Below are 15,989 nucleotides of genomic sequence, written 5' to 3'. Positions count from 1 at the left end.
GGTGCAAAGGAAGGCACTCGGGTCAAGCCTTGGAGTTGTCCTGGAGCCTTCTCTTTCCCTGTTGCTACCGCCTGGGGATAAGACACTGTCCTCTCTGCAGCCTGGGTTCTAACAGTAGCCTTCCAGCCCTTCCCTGATCATCCCGCTCTGAACAAAACAGCTAGAGAGAGTGTACCATTGGGTCCAGGAACACTCGAGAGAGTGACTGAGGAGAGGCTGACCAAAGCACCGTTTGCACAGATGCCAGTAAGGGATGGTCCAGCTCGTCATGGGGCAACTGGGACTCAACGAGAGCCGGACGTAGCACTACCAAGCGAACGAACACCCTGGCCCAGCTCTCCTCCTGGGCTCTGCTCTGCTGCTGCCCCCACTGGCTGACCTCAACCGGCAGCAGGAGGGGACTGGATCAAAGGCAAATGTCGTATGAGGCGGAGGAAGCAAGAGCCTGAGGCCTTTCACTTCCAGGGCCCTTCCCAGGTCTCGTATTTGTAACCATGTGTTCTTTTCCTTGCAGAAGGCCTCCCAGTTGATGAAGCTTTAGGCCCTGCAACATCTGGACCTGCCTGTGCGGTTGCTCCTTAACAGCCAGTCTCCTGGAACTTGGAGTGAGGGGGAGGGGAATGGAGACTCTCCAATGCAGTCATTCTTTTAAAATGCCGAGTCATAGCTTGTTACTTCTCGGCTTAAAACTTTGTCATCATTGTTCAGAACAGTCTAAGGGTATCACCATGACTACCAGGTCCTACATAGTGTGGCCGCATTCCCAAGCTCTCATTTCCCCCGCTTTCCCCTGGCCTACACGGCCCCAGCCAGCCAGGCCTCCTCTCTGTTCCATAAAGGGCCCAGATGTACTCCTCGGCCCTTGCTCTGCCCGTGGTGCAGACCCCGCTTCCCCAGCTGTGCTCTCAGCTCCTAATTCCAACGCCATCTTCCCTGGGGGCGCTTCCTGGACCTCCTTATTTAAGTGTGATGTCCCTTCCCTGCTGTATTTTTCTCCACAGCACTTATTCTCTTCTAATTATTCTACACAGTTCATTGGTTGGGTTTCTTATTGCCCTCCCCTCGCACAGAGGCAGGGATTTGTTCCTTGCAGTTACTGCTTCGTCCGCCTGGAAGAGTCCCTGGCGCACAGCAGGCGCTCAGTGCACAGCTGTGGAATCAGTAGGTGCTCAGTAGGCCAGCTGAATAGGTGGGTGGGTGAAGGGAGGGCAGTTAGGAAGAGTTCTGAGCCTGATGGGGAGGACAGATGAAGCAGACTTGTGATGCAGGAGGGCCCGTGCTGTGCCCGAGAGAGCCACGGAGCTGGGCCGCAGCAGGCATTTCCACGCCGAAGGCCGGTCCTTCCGTCATACCCATGTCTTCCAGGCTCTGTCGTGCTTCTGCGGTAGCACCTCAGGGACGAAGAGGGCGCCCGCATGCTCCAGGCAAAACATATATGTTTAGATTTGTTCATACATACGATCTCTGAGAACTGTCTTATCTGAAGAAAGAGCTCTTGGCCTGAAAAAGATTGGACCCTCCAGAAGGCCTGGCCATTTCTTGAAAAGGGAATTCAGCATAGACAAGCCTGCCAGAGCAGGTACAAATGCCCCGGCCTTCCTGTGGATGAGCCTGGGGAAGCCCCCCTGGTTGGGATGCAGGCTGTTCTGGGGCCTCGGATGCCAAGGAGTTCGGACTCAGACGCAGACGTCACTGAGGAGTCGTGTCGACTCTGGGGATGAGGGAGGTGATGACAGCAGCTGTCTGCAAGCTATGGCCCAGCCTGGTTGCCGAGGAGGGGCTGGGGTGGAGAGTCAGGGAGCGGCTGCTGGAGGTAAGGAGGGATGTAGGGCAGCCGCGGCAATGGAGGGAAGGGCCCTGGGCAGCATCTCCCAGGACTGCCCTGCATGGACTGCAGGCCTGCAGCGCAAGCCTGTGCTGGGACCACATCTTCTGGACTCTCACCTGGCCTTCCCAGTTCCTGATTCTGGAGCCACAGGTAAGAGCAGGCTGAGACTCAGGACACTCATCTCAGGCACAACATTGAAAGAGCACCAAGGAACTCAGTAATCAAGATAAAATTTTAATGAAATATTTTTTTAAAAATCGATGATGAGCAAAATTTCCAATAAAGACGAACTGAAAGCAACTAAGATGTCCTTCCTGAGTGAAAGAATACCCTGTGGTGCACCCATACAGTCGAACAGTATTCAGAGACGAGAAGAAACAAGCTCTCCGGACAGGAAAAGACACAGAGGAGCCCTCCATGCATGTTACTGGGTGAAAGAAGGCGATCTGGAAAGGCCACGCTCTGCACGGTTCCAGCTGTGAAACGCTCTGGAAAAGGCAGCGCTCTGGAGACGGTGAGGACCAGTGGTGTCAGCGGCCGGGGGAGGAGGGGTGAACGGGGAGCGCGGAGGATTTCTAGGGGTCAGTGAGACTACTCTGCATGGACACTACAATGTCAAACACATGTCACTATCCGTTTGTCACAACCTGTAGAATGTACCACACCAGCAGGGAACTGTGGACTTTAGTTAATACGAATGTACTCATGTTAATACTGGTTCGAGATGGAAACACACACACCACATTCATGTAATATTAAAGTAAAACCAGGGAACCTGTGCAGAGGAAGAAGGGAGAGAGTGGGAACTTCCTGTACTTTCCACTCAATTTTCGTTGAAATCTAAAACTGCTCTAAAAAGTGGTCTATTAATTTTTTAAAAATCAAAATTAAAGCAAAGATCGATGATGAACAAAATATCAGAAATGTTACAGATAATGAGGCATCTTTTTCAGGGCTGCGTGAGTTCAGGATCGGACAGTGCACCGTGGGAGCTGGAACAGTCTTAGAACAAGTGCCGTCCTCGTGTGTTACTGGTGGAGAGACCAAGGCTCGGGTAATGGAGGAGGTTGGGTGAAGGCACCAGGTGAGGCGGCGGGGGTCTGGGAGCAGCAGGGGTGTCCAGCCCAGCCTGTCAGGAGCTGTGCTGCCTGCTGCAGGCAGTGACTTGGTCCCTGCATGCAGTATTGTGAGAGGGGGGAGGGGATGGGAAGGAAGTGGCTAAAGCTTAAAGGACTGACTCTGGTCACGTGTGAAATGACATTTGGATCTCACCAAGAGTTCAGAGTTGGTTTACGAGAAGGCCTTCTCTGCATCCTTCTCAGATTATCACGTCATTAACGAAGAAATGGGCCCAGTCCCCACGCGTACATGCTCTGGGGGGTTCTTGACACCTTTTTGGGCTTGGCCCAGGCCAGATGTTCCACGCTCCTAGGAAGAGCACCAGCTCCTTTTCCTCCGGCTGGAGCGATCCGTGTCCAGCCCAGCCAGAGCCCTCCCCTCTGCACTGGCTGGGCGTGCAGAGGCCACGCTCTCCTACTTGAAGCTCACTTAGGGTGCTCTTAAAGCTGATGCCTCACTCAAAGGGACCTTTGACTTTCCCTGGACTCACTCGGGTTTCCTTCCCCCTGGGCCTGCTGGAGCTGGCCTTCAGTGCCAGGATACTTTGCATTCTTCACACACAGGAAGTGGCCTGAACTTGACTTCTGCAGGTCAGGAAGCTGAGACAGGAGTTCCCGTCCGGGAGCCCTTCAGCCCACCTCTTGCCCAGAATCCTCCAAGAGCTGGTGGAGTTGGGCCTGGCTTGGAGGGCTGGTTCAGCACGACAGGCCCCTCTGATGCAAAGTTAGATTACCCGGGATTACAAGAGGGTCCTGCTATGTCAGCTGCTGAGTGCCAGGAAGCTCAGGGACAGTGCTACAGCTAGATGCGGAGAGCACATTTAGGTCTGGAGAAGTCCAATTTGGAGTGGGAGACATACAATCTACAAAGGAGTGTGGATCTGAGGCTCACAGGGATGTCAAAGGAGGCGAGGGCCCAGAGGCAAGGGAGGGGCCGAGGTGGAAGGGGACTTCCCTGGAGAGAAGCAGGGAACACAGAACTCTGGCATGAAAGAGCCAAGCATGAAAATGAATGTGGAACTGGAGGTGGGAGGGGCAGAGGAGTTGGGGCTCTGAAGGCGGTTCTCTGTGGGTTGGTGTCGTAGGTGCTGGTGTTGCCGGAGACCCGGCTCTCCCACTGCCGGCGTTCCCACCTGTGAGCTTCCACTGCTCGGTTAGTGCTGTGTCCCTCAAATCCCCTCTCTTAATAGTAGCTCCAGTCAGCCTTCTCACTGACTCTGGGGACAGGGGAGGGCCCAGCCATCTGAGGTGTTTGTTCAGCAGCTCCTGGCATGGGTATCCCCATAATGGCCATGAAGGGGGCTTGGAATGTGTGGGATATATAATCCCCTTTGTAAGAGCAGAGAAGCGGAGGCAATGGGGTGTGGTGAGCGGGTGGGCTTAGGGTCAGAGAGGTCTGGGGTGAAGTGCCAGCATGCCTCTGCGTGGTCTAAGCCCCTGTCTTGGTTTCCCACTGTCCACGAAGAGGTTGAAGTAGACTTTGTTTTAAACTGTAGCATCTACAGAGGGTGTTACTGAGAACATCACGAACAGCCAGGCCCATCTACATTTGGCCGTATCCGCTCCAGCGCTCTCTCTCCTCCCCGCCTGCCAGATGGGGTTGAAGGTCTCTGTGCTCCCCCTCCCACCTCCCCCATCCAAGTCTCTGTCTCCCCACAGCCACAGGTCCTCTAACAACTGCCGTCTCTTGGTCACCCCTTTGGAGTCCGTGGGCATGGCGGTTCCCTGGAGAGCCTCTAGTGCTGGGATTCCTTCACTGTCCCTGGGCTGCCCCCTGAGGATGGAAACCTGTCCTCTGGGTCAGGTGTCCTCCATGCTACTCCAGGGAGGCCCCCCAAGTGCACAGCACACTGTGCTTCAGGGATGGCCGCTGAGTTATTTTGGCTGAGGGCCCCTGCTGTGGGCTGTCCGCCCTCCCGACCCCCAGAGCCTGGCCCTGGGCTGGCTGCAGAGGGGGAAACGATGCATCAGTCAGTGTCCATTCCAGTGCTGACAGGGAGCGGCTCCTGAGTGCCAGCTGCTGCTCCCAGTCTTACCTCAGGACTCCCAGATGAGTGACCATAGAGGTGCCACCGTCCAGGTTCATCCTCCCTTCCCAGAGGGAGTGTGGCTTCATTCTCCTAGAGCTCTCGGATGTCTTAATATAGTCTGTGACATGTAAAATTTGTAAAGAGTGACCTTACGTATTTGGAACCTGGTTCTCAACCCAGCAGTGGCCTGGAGGGGTGGGGCCCACGTGTGAGGTCTTAGTCAAGGCTGGGAGAGCTGAGGTGGCCTGAGGCAGGGCAGCAAGGAGGGTTCAGGGTCCTGGTCAAGGAGAGCAAGTCCCGGACGCCTCCTTAGTTGGGGAGAGTGAGGTTCAGAGAGGATGCCAGGTTGATCACAGCTCTGCTTAGATAGTAAGTCAGGGTGGATTTTCCCTCTAAACCGTCAGTCTCCCGGCCGCCTTTCTTTCTCTTATTCCTTATCTTTGGGCCAGGAGGACGGTGTTCCTGAGGCAGGAGGGCGGGGCCTGAAGCCTGCTGCCCTGCCTGGCTGTGCCACTGAGGGCAATGGCCAAGCCTTCCTTTGCTCTCTGATGTGAGGGAACAGTGACCCTTGGCCCTGCCTTGTCCTGCCTGGGGTGACTGAGAGGCTCTCGGGGACGAGGTTTTGTCACTCCAAAGGTGCTATCCAGGCAGGAGGGAGTTAGGATTACTGCCATCAGGCCACTAGAAGACAGAGTCTTGAGAAAGAATGATGTGAGCGCACGGGCACAAAGACCAGAACAGCCTGACCACAGCGGGCCACGCCTGGGAGCCGCGCACCAGGGTGGTTTCTCGGGTGCTGCCTGGGGACGGCACGGAGGCTGAGGCCCGAGCACGGCTGGCATCGCCCACGTTTCCAGGGACCTGTCAGAAGCCATGATGGGCCGCACTGGGAGCACTGGACTTCCAAAGCCCAGGGCAGTCTGTTCCAGCAGCCCACCTAGACTTCCCTAGGAGGGCTAGGAACCTCTGTGCAGGAAACCCGCCCGTGAGAGCTGGTTCCTGGGGGGTGGAGGGAGGGGTCCTTAGAAAGTTAGGGGACCACGTAGGATAATCAACTGCCCTGCATTGGTCAGGATGTGGGACTTTTAGTGCTACAATTAGAATAGTCCTGGGAAAACTGGAATGTAAGTCACCCTAGGACCACTGCTGCTTGGCCATTGTTTCCTCGGAGAGGGGCATTTGTCCACTGGGGGATCGAGGAGGAAAATGTGCACACTCAGCTGGCCCCTCTGGTCCCACCCCCCTGGCCTCCAGTTCAATCTGCTGTAGGGAGGGGCGTTTTGATCCACTTGGCTCGGCTGGGCTTTCTCTGCAGGGAGGGAAAGGGGCTGCAGTTTTCTAAGGGTCAGTGCAGGAGGAAGTATTAGGAACTCACTGTGGCCGCCCAACTAAGCCTCATCCTCGGAATCGGCTGGGGTCCTAGGCTAACATTTCCACCTCCATCATCTGCCTCCCGGGCTCTTCCTGACGGGTTCCAGACTTGGATAGGGTAGGGGGTATTATTTACTGGCTTCCCTGACCCCTCCGAGAGACACTGAGTGGTAGGGATATGGAACAAAGCACTAAGGCTGCCATGTCAAACAGTAGTTGTGGGAGGCGGTGGGCCTGAGTCACACTTCAGACACCTCCGGGCCCGGCACACAGGAAGTGTCCAATAGATGCCAGGTGGCTTCACTATTCTTGCCTTTGTTACTAGACCGCACGACTTTTAAAGCGCCGCCGTGCTGTTGTCTCACGGCCCTCAGACAACCCCAGGGAGCAGGTGGGATGGGATTTCCTTGCCGCCGTTTGGCAGGTGAAGGAACAGGCCCAGAGGAGGCAGAGAAGTGCTCGGAGGGCACATACAGAATCAGGGGAGGCCCTGGACTGTAGCTCGGAATCCTGACTCCCAGGCCATGACACCTCGCAGTGTGTCTGGGTTCTCACTGGCCGTGGGGAGCCAGGGAGGTAAGGGTAGTGTGTGTGTGTGTGTGTGTGTGTGTGTGTGTGTGTGCGTGTGTGTGTGTGTGTGTGTGTAGGAGTTGGGAGGAGGGGGAGAGGAGGGAGAGAGGTTGCTTTATGAATTCATACTTACCATTTTGAACTAAGAATGATGCCACACCCTTCCTCATCAGGGGCGTGGGCAACCTGAGAGCGGGAGGGGCACCTGAGGCAGAGGCTGTGTATTGACCTGTGCAGTGAGCAGCCTTGAGACCCCTTTCCAAGAGAAGCTGGTGAGAAACAGAAAACAGAGAATGGGCCTTGGGGTCAGAGACACCGGGGTTTGAATCCTAGACTCAGTCGCTGAGTGACTGTGATCTTGGACGATTGGCTTCATCCCTTCGGGCCTTAAGTTTCCTCACCTATGAAGCAGAAGTAGAGTCCTACCTCTTAGAGTTGTTGTGAGTATTAAATGTTCTAATACATGGTAGGTAAGCAACGAGATGGCTCCCTATGCACCTGCCTCGGGTGTCCCCCTGTGGGCTGGAACAGGCCCTGCGGGCTCTGGGGAGGTAACAGGATCCGAACCCTGCACTGGGGAAGGCAGGCTGATAAGCACAGTGCATGCCCTTCCACCGGGCCTTCATAAAGCAGGAAAGTCCCCATAAATCCTCTGGTCTTTACTCTGCTTAGCCAAGGTGAATTGAGAGAGAAGATATGACTGCTCTTTGAGTTAAACATTAAAAGGAAAAGTTGCCATAGCCTATTTCTGGGTCCAGGCTGCATGTTCTCAGCAGAAAGGACAATCACTACCCCTTGTTCCTTCCTGTGAGACTCTGGGTTTATCTGGTGAAGTGATGTACAGTAGATTCTTCTTTTCCACTGCCTGCTCCCTTGACCTGACACATAGTCTTTCTCCCAACAGGGAAGAAGGTTGGATTCTGAAGAAATATAGTCCAGCTGGAGAGACGATCCATCACGCAGATGAAAAGACATTTCTCTCCACTGCTGTTTCACGGCCTGCCCCAGACAACACACTCATTAGAGTTATATCTCATTCCTCTCACCTAGAGAATAAAATTAGAAATCAAGTCAACTCCCGAGAGTCTTGTTATATCAATCTGACTTACACAAAACAGGCCAGACAGAGTGTGAGGTTTCCATAAAATTAGGCTGTGTCCCCAGGGGCTGCCCTGAAGCTACGCAACATTGCAGAAAACTGCCAGGCGCCCTTTTTGCATAATTTATCAATTACACACCATTCAATTCATTGCAGGCAAGAGGCAGGAGGTGATGGTTTAGGATGGAAGGGGACCCTGGGAGCAGCACGTGTAAAGGGGAGGAAATCCAGATTCTGCTCTTCTGCCCACTGCTGATAGGATGAATGAGCTCATACGAGTCCTTCATCCTCCTGGGACTCCGCTTTCCCCAGCCACTTAGACAAGGGGAGCTAAATGTCTTTGATGCAATTCTAGAATGTGTTTAAGTGCTGAGATTCTATATTGGTGGAATCCGAACACTGTGGTGGGTGGAGAAAGAGATGTTCGGAGCTTGGGCCCACCTGGCGGCCTGGTGGTGTTGGAGCGCTGAGTGGCCAAGGTCAGCACAAGGGCTGTGGGTGCCCAGATGGCCAGACAGAGGTCACCTTTTAAATTTGCCCAGGGACTATCTTACTTCCAACAACACCCATTGCATTAGTCTATTATGCCAGTGTCACCTACACTCTGTCTCAGTGGACGCCTCCAACTCCCTAGGGCAGAGGGTGGGGTTGCCATGAACAATCCTTCTTCACTGCTGGGGGTACTGACGCAGGTGCCTGGGGAGTGGGAGTGACGTGCCCCAGGCCGCAGACCTCGAGCGCCACCAGTCCAGTGCCCTCGCTTCACTTCCACGACTTTATACCTCCCTCCTCTGGGTCCCCATCCCCCCTGGAGCACACTATGATGGTATTAACATACTTGTTCTGTTTGCCGACCTGCCTACCCAAAGGCAGGGAACAAGGCTATTTCTGTCCGTTTCCCAGGCACTCGGTCAAGGGCCTGTGCCCACCGTGGATGCTCAGGTACTGTTGCTGGATGAAAGGAGTAAATAAGTGTGGATGACCAGGAAGAGACAACTCATCAGTGATGACTCCTGTCCAGTGCTCCCCACTCCAGGGTCTCACGTCATTTACTTGCCCCTGATGCCTATAATGTGACTGAAGGCCCATCTGTGGGCTCCGCTGAACCCCACTGCAGAAGTGACAGGATGTCTCGTGTCACCATTTCAAAGGCCCGTGCTTGGCCACGATGTACACACTCGGGACTATCACCCTCCTTCAAGGGGTGTCCTGTCTTGAAGAAACTGAACAGAATTCCCAGATGGGGCAGATACTCTTATTCTAGTTTAAAGAGAGAGACTTGAGGCTCAAGGTAGGCCTCCAGCCTGGTCTCAGTTTCCCAGGTTTTGCGGGAGAACTGGGATCAAAACCTGGTGGTGTCCAACCTACAGCCCCCAGGGGCCACAGGCAGCCCAGGATGGCCACAAATGCAGCCCACACAAAATCGTACATGAACTTAAAATCTTTTTCTTGCTCATCAATTTTTGTTAATGTTCATATATTTAATGTAGCCCAAGACAACTCTTCTTCCGATGTGGCTCAGAGATGCCCAAAGGTCAGATACACCTAAACCATGATTTTGTGTTGTCCTGTGATGTCCAAAGTACTCTTTCACCTCTAACCTCAGTCACCCCACAGGACTGTAGGTGTAAAGGTAGGCAGTGTAGACATTGTCAACCCACTTTAAGGATGAGGCGATTTATGCTCAGAAAAGCAGACTGACTCATCCAAGCCCACGCAGCTGCTTGCAGAGCTGGGACCCAGCCACGCTGCAGATGAGGACTGAGGTTTGGGCAGAAGCAGTTGTTTGCCGAGGCCCAGAGTCAGTGAGCTTTGGGGCCAGAGTGCACACCCTTGCCTTTGGATTTCAACGCAGATATTCAATACCCGATTACTAATTTCTGTTTGGTTTTGTTTTTCTAAAAAGGGCTGAAAGGAATATGTGGACCCTCCCCCACAGCATGGCATTCCCCACGGCAAAGACATCACCGAGGTGAGATTTCCTAGCTGAGCAGAGCACCACGGGGCCACTGAGGCTGAACCAAAAGCAGTTTCACTTTGCAGAAATACTAAATTATCTTTCTGGCAAATATTGGCTCAAATAATGCAACCTAATACATTCTCGTTATCCTCCTGGAGGAGGGCTCCAGGGTTGCAGAGAGGGTCAAGTCACAGAGGCCTGTCAGTTGTCCCCAAATAGGAGTGTCAGAAAGGTGGGGCGGGGGTGTGGAGGGAAAGAAGCTGGGGAGGGGCCCAGCCTTTTGCCAGGAGGCCTTTCTGAGAAGACTCTGAAAACACCTGCAGGGCTGTTTTTCTTCCTGGGTCTCTGAACGTGTAGGCAGGTTTTGGGCAGTGTACCCAGGCCCCCTAGGCCTGCATGTCCTGGAGCTGCAAGGCTGAACTAGCCACGGCAGTGAGATGTCTTCGGGGTGAATGTTAGCTGTTTGTTTGGAAGCAAAGCCCTTAGCCACTGTTTTCTCCAACCTCCATGGAAATTAAAGCCAGGAAGCTAAGCAGTGGGTGATTATGGGGTTCGACTTGCTTATTAACAGCCCACAAATGATGATCATGGGGTTTCTAGGCGAAGCCCACAGAGGCTTGGAAGCAGGCTTCTTCCTGGCTCTGGGCACAGTTTTCTGCAGGCGGAGGGGCTCCGCTGGGCTGCCTGGGTGTCCCTGGCTCCCTAACCCACAGGACAGTCACAGGAGCCAATGAGGACAAGGGTGAGTGTGCCTGCAGGTGGGCAGGGGTGAGGAGGGAGAACAAAATGCCCATCCCTGGGGTAGAGAGTTCGCATATTTGCAAAGGTCTCCTGGGAGAAGGAGAAGGAGTGCATTTGGATAAGTCATTAGACCGGCGAAGGCAGGGCTCAGCACACTGCCTGTTGCCTGTTTTTACAACATTTTTAAAAGTTATTTATTTATTTTTAGAGAGAAAGGAAGGAAGGAGAGAGAGAAACATCAATGTGTGGTTGCCTCTCATGTGCCCCGCACTGGGGACCTGGCCCGTAACCCAGGCATGTGCCCTGACTGGGAATCAAACCGGTGACCCTTTGCTTCACAGACCCGTGCTCAATCCACTGAGCTACACCAGCCAGGGCTTTACAACATTTTATCGGGCACAACCACATCCGTTCCTTTACGGATTGCCTGGGGCTGCTTTCCCCTACACCAAGAGAATTGAATATTGTCTGGCCCACAAACCCTAAAATATTTCCCACGTGGCTCTTTACAGACGAAGTTTGCCTTCCCCTAGGTAGGGGAAGGAGTATGAATTCCAGAGTTGAGTAGACATGAGCTCCGACACCACTTTCACTTTTGTTCTGCCTTATTGTAGGCAGGTTGCCTCCCTCCGAACCTCACTCTTTCCATTTGTGAAACAGGGACAATCGTCTATCCTACACATGCTTATAATGCATTATCTATCCTGTATCAGGTCCTGTTCTAAGAGCTTTGTAAGCTTTGACTCTAATCCTCACAAGAACTCTTTGAGGTTAATGCTGTTGTGATCATACCCACTCTGCAGAGGGGAAAGTGGGCACCTAGAGAGGTCAGGTTGCCTTCCCGGGATCACTCAGCACTGGGATTTCCAACACGGGTGACGTGACTCCGGAGTCTGTGTTCTTCTCCAGCCATTGTGAGTGTGTAGGCACAACAGATGAGCAGGGCCGAGCCACGGGGGCTGGGATGCAGTAGGAACTTGACATTCGTTAGTTTACTCTTCCCCTGACCCTCCTTTTCACCAAAGATTTTGGCTTCAAGCAAATGTCCAGAATGAGGGTCCCGGCCCCTTTGAATTTCAGTGTCTTAGGTCACCACATCCCCTCCTGCTTTTGCCAGAGCCAAGCCCAACGTCATGAATGCCGTTTTGGTTTCCTCCACACGCTCTCCCTCTCCCTTCCTGCCATCTTCTCTCTCCCACTGTTTAGTTAATAATAACATATCATGTTCTGTCGCAGATGCATATCAGTTGTGTGTAATTATTTATGGAGAAACAGACAGATGATTCCCTGCTTGGACCATTTTCACCGGCAGCCATACCTATCACTTAGCATCCTGCTCTCCCCTCATCTAATAACACTGTCCACTTTAGATCCTGGGGCCTTGATTTATTAGGTAATTTGTTTCTTCTCTGTGGCTTGGGTCTGCCTGTCATCAATATAATAGAATGATGGAGGTGCAAGCTATAGACGCCAGACATTAAAAACTAGGCAAATGTTACCCATTTCAACTTTTTGTCCAGCCACAGCCAATCCAGAGCGATCCTCAAGCCGCTGCCTGTCAGGGAAGAGGGAAAGATTACAGAAGGGCACCCGGGGCCTGACTTCTCACAAAGCGCCTCCTTGAAAATGGGGCTGTTGCTCTGCTCGTGAGTGGATGCTTTGGGGAAAATGCCTAGGAGAAAACATAGACACACACCTATGTGTGCACACACACACAGACAGCACAGCATGTGTGTGCATGCTCACGCACAGCAAAAGAATCTAAGCTCCCTTCCAAAGAGACTGAATCTGCGGAGGAGGCAAAAGGACTGATCTGGGAGCCAGGAGGCCCGGCTTCCCGCCCAGGGCTGCCTCACACTAACCCCCCGCTGGGGGCTGGGGCAACCCCCTCATCTCTCTGGGCCCGAAGTGCCTATTTGTTGGGATAAGATGAGCTCCCAGTGGCCTTCTAGCCTTAACATGCTGTGATATGGCCAAGGTTACACAGGACACAAGAGGCAGAGTCAGAAATCAAATCATTGCTGTTTAATTCCAAGATTCATGCTTTTAACACTCCACCATGCTGTTCCCATTGATCTTAATTGTAATCAGAATGATCAGTCTCTTCATCATCAATCTCTGTACCACAGTCACTGAAATAATATTACCAATAAGTGACCTTTAATTGCACCATGAAGAGAATCATCAGTGCCACTCTTTCCTAGAGCATCTCTCCACCCCCTCAACATGCTTATTTCACTGGCTGCTTTCTGCACACCAGGCTTCTGTGCAGGGTGTTACTGAATCCTCCCATGGTTCCAGACACTAGATGCCCTTATAGTTATCCTCATTTAATCAGCGAGGCGGCTGAGGCTCCGAGTAGCACACAGCACAAAAGGCCAGACATCAGAATGGAGCTTGGGTTAGTTTGGCTCCGAAACAAGTTTTCCACCACCACACATTGTTGTCACAAGTATTGTCATCAGCATCAGCACAGCCGTCATCCTTGATATCCACATCGCCAACTCACCCAGCATCATCTTTTGATCACTCCCAACATCAACACCAGAATCCACATCACTGGTATTGTTGACATCACCAATATCCGAATCAATATCACCAATATCATTATGGCCGACATTGTTTCAATATAAACACCATCATTAGTTAGTAGCAATATTGTGATTATCATGATCACTAATATCATCCATATTAATGTCATAATTGGTACATATCAGTTCCATTAAAATTGCCTTTAGTCATTGCTAATACTGACATCACTAAAACATCTTTATTGTTACTAGCATTATAATGGTCACTGTCACCAAACAAGCCCACATCAACGTCATAATCAACATTATAAAAAGCAGAATCATCAGGGCCATCACTAACCTTGCCCTCTCCACATGTCATTACCAATATTGTCAACAATATGATCAACAGTTTCAATAACAGCATCACCAATATCATCATCCTCAGTGCACCATCATTGTCCCAATACAACCAAAATAATCTCCAATTAAATGGACACCATAGATATCAACCTACCTCTAACCAAAACCTACTGAGGTCCCACTAGGTGCCCTGTGCTGTTAGGTCTTCTCCCTGGTGCTATTCAGACCTCCCTTGAGAAATGCAAAATGCAGAACTTGATTTCTTGACCAGGAATCTGAAACCTCTGCTTCTCCACAGCCAGATTCCTGCCTCAGAAATGTTAGGCCATCATTTGTGTTTATTTTATTTATTTTAAAATTTTTTTTATTGATTATGCCATTACAGTTGTTCTATTCCCCCCTTCATTCCCCTCCACCCTACCCCCCGTCCCCACCATTACCCCCCTTTAGTTTATGACCATGTATCTCAAGTCCTTTAGATTCTATATTTCCCATAGTATTCTTGCCCCTCATCTATTTTCTACCTACCGTCTTTGCTACTTATTTTCTGTACCTTCTCCCCTTTCTCCTCCTCCCACTCCCCTGTTGCTAACTCTCCTTGAGAACAGCTAGATCAGGCCATCAATTGTGTTTAAATCCCGCCCATCCTTAAAGTCAAATTGCTTACAAGTTACCCAGTGAGATTCCAACTCCTGCCCCCTTGTGCTTCTGCTGCACACGGTTTTGGTCTGCACTATAGCACATGCAGTCCATCTCTGTCCAAGTGTGTGCGTGTCTGTCTCCTTCCCTAAGAGGAGAGCTCCTGGAGGTGCGGCTGGCTTTCTCCATACCCCTTACAAGCTTCCCACAGAATGTTCTCAATGCAGATGTTTGGGGAACTGAAGGCGGTGGAATGTCAGCTGGTCTATAAGAATCACATGATGAGAGTAAAGAACATGAGCCGGAGAAGTGAGATGTCTGGATTGCCCCTAACTATGTAACGTTGGCTCATGCATTTCCCCTCCCTCCATCCCTCCTTCCCTCCCTTTCTCTGTCTCCAAACCCGAGTCATTCTTTTTCCGTTCCCAATCCATCACTGAGTTCTGTAGCCCACCTTCCAAATACACCCGAAGCCACTGTTTCTCACTCCCCTCTGCTGCCCCCTGATGCAGGCCCCACCTCTCTCCCTAGAACCACTGCAATGATCTCTTCATTGGTCTTGCCGATTGCACTCTACCCCCTAAACCCTGTGCCCCAAGTGAGGACCAGAGTGCTCTTTTAAAAGTGCACAATGGTTTGCATTAGTCCCCTACACAAACACCGCCATATGGCTTTGTTTCTCACTTAAAATAGCCTCCAGACTCTTCTACGATCTGTAGTGCACACAGTACGGCCCCACCTCCCTTTTCTTTCTCACCTCATGCATCATTTCCCCTTGTCCTGAGACACGCCATTCTTCTTGTAGCATCTTGAAAATCCTGAGTTTGACTCTGCTGCGAGGCCTCCACACTTGCTGGCCACTCCGCCGGGAGAGTTTTCCCCTGAATTCCCACATGGCTTGTTTCATTGCATCACTCAGTTCCGTAGTCACGTGCCTCTTCTCCAGAGGCACTCATGGCCACTGTCTGTGAAACAGAGCCGCTCCAGCAGGCATTCTTTCCTCATTAAATCCTCCCACTCAACAAATATTTATTGACTATCTGCTACAGGGGTTCTCAGCCTCAGCACTGTTGACATTTTGGACTGAATCATTTGGACTGGGGCGGGGTGGGGACTGCCCTGTGCACTGTAAGATGTTTAACAGCATCCCTGGCCTCCATTCTCCAGATGTCAGTAGCAACCCCTTCCCAGTAGTGACAACTAAAAGTGTCTCCAGACACCATACAACATCCCTGGGGGCAAAATCACCCTAGTTGGGGACCACGATTTTCTAAGAGCTTGGGATACATCAGTGACTAAGACAGATGCCACCATTGGTGCTCTACTCCCCCCACCCCCAGCCTTCATGGAGTATATGCTAGTGGGAGGAGATAAGACAATGAATACAGTAAACGGGCAATTATGTGTACTCTAGAAACTGACTAGTGCTATGGGAAAAACACAGCAGGTTAAAGGGTGATCAGGGTGCTGGAGGGGGTTGCGATTTTACGTAGGACAGTTAGGGTAAGCCTCATTAGAAGGTACTTTATATTTATTGTTATTTTTTGTTTAATTATTGCATAGATCACAACATGAAGTTATATTATGGTCTTGTTTACTAGTTAATAGTCTGCTCTTCCAGAAAGTAAACTCTGTGAGGGCATAAAACGTTTCTGTCCTGTTCAACACCTCGTATGTCTGATACTGAATCAGGGCTGGACCTAGGGTTGTCACGAGTGGTGTGCCTTAGTGAGCTGGGCGTCACCCCACACACTGAAACG

Source organism: Artibeus jamaicensis, unplaced genomic scaffold (assembly GCF_021234435.1).
Source record: "Artibeus jamaicensis isolate MK-2021 breed Jamaican fruit bat unplaced genomic scaffold, CSHL_Jam_final scaffold_286, whole genome shotgun sequence".
NCBI classification, from domain to species: domain Eukaryota; kingdom Metazoa; phylum Chordata; class Mammalia; order Chiroptera; family Phyllostomidae; genus Artibeus; species Artibeus jamaicensis.
This window is presented reverse-complemented; position numbering follows the sequence as displayed.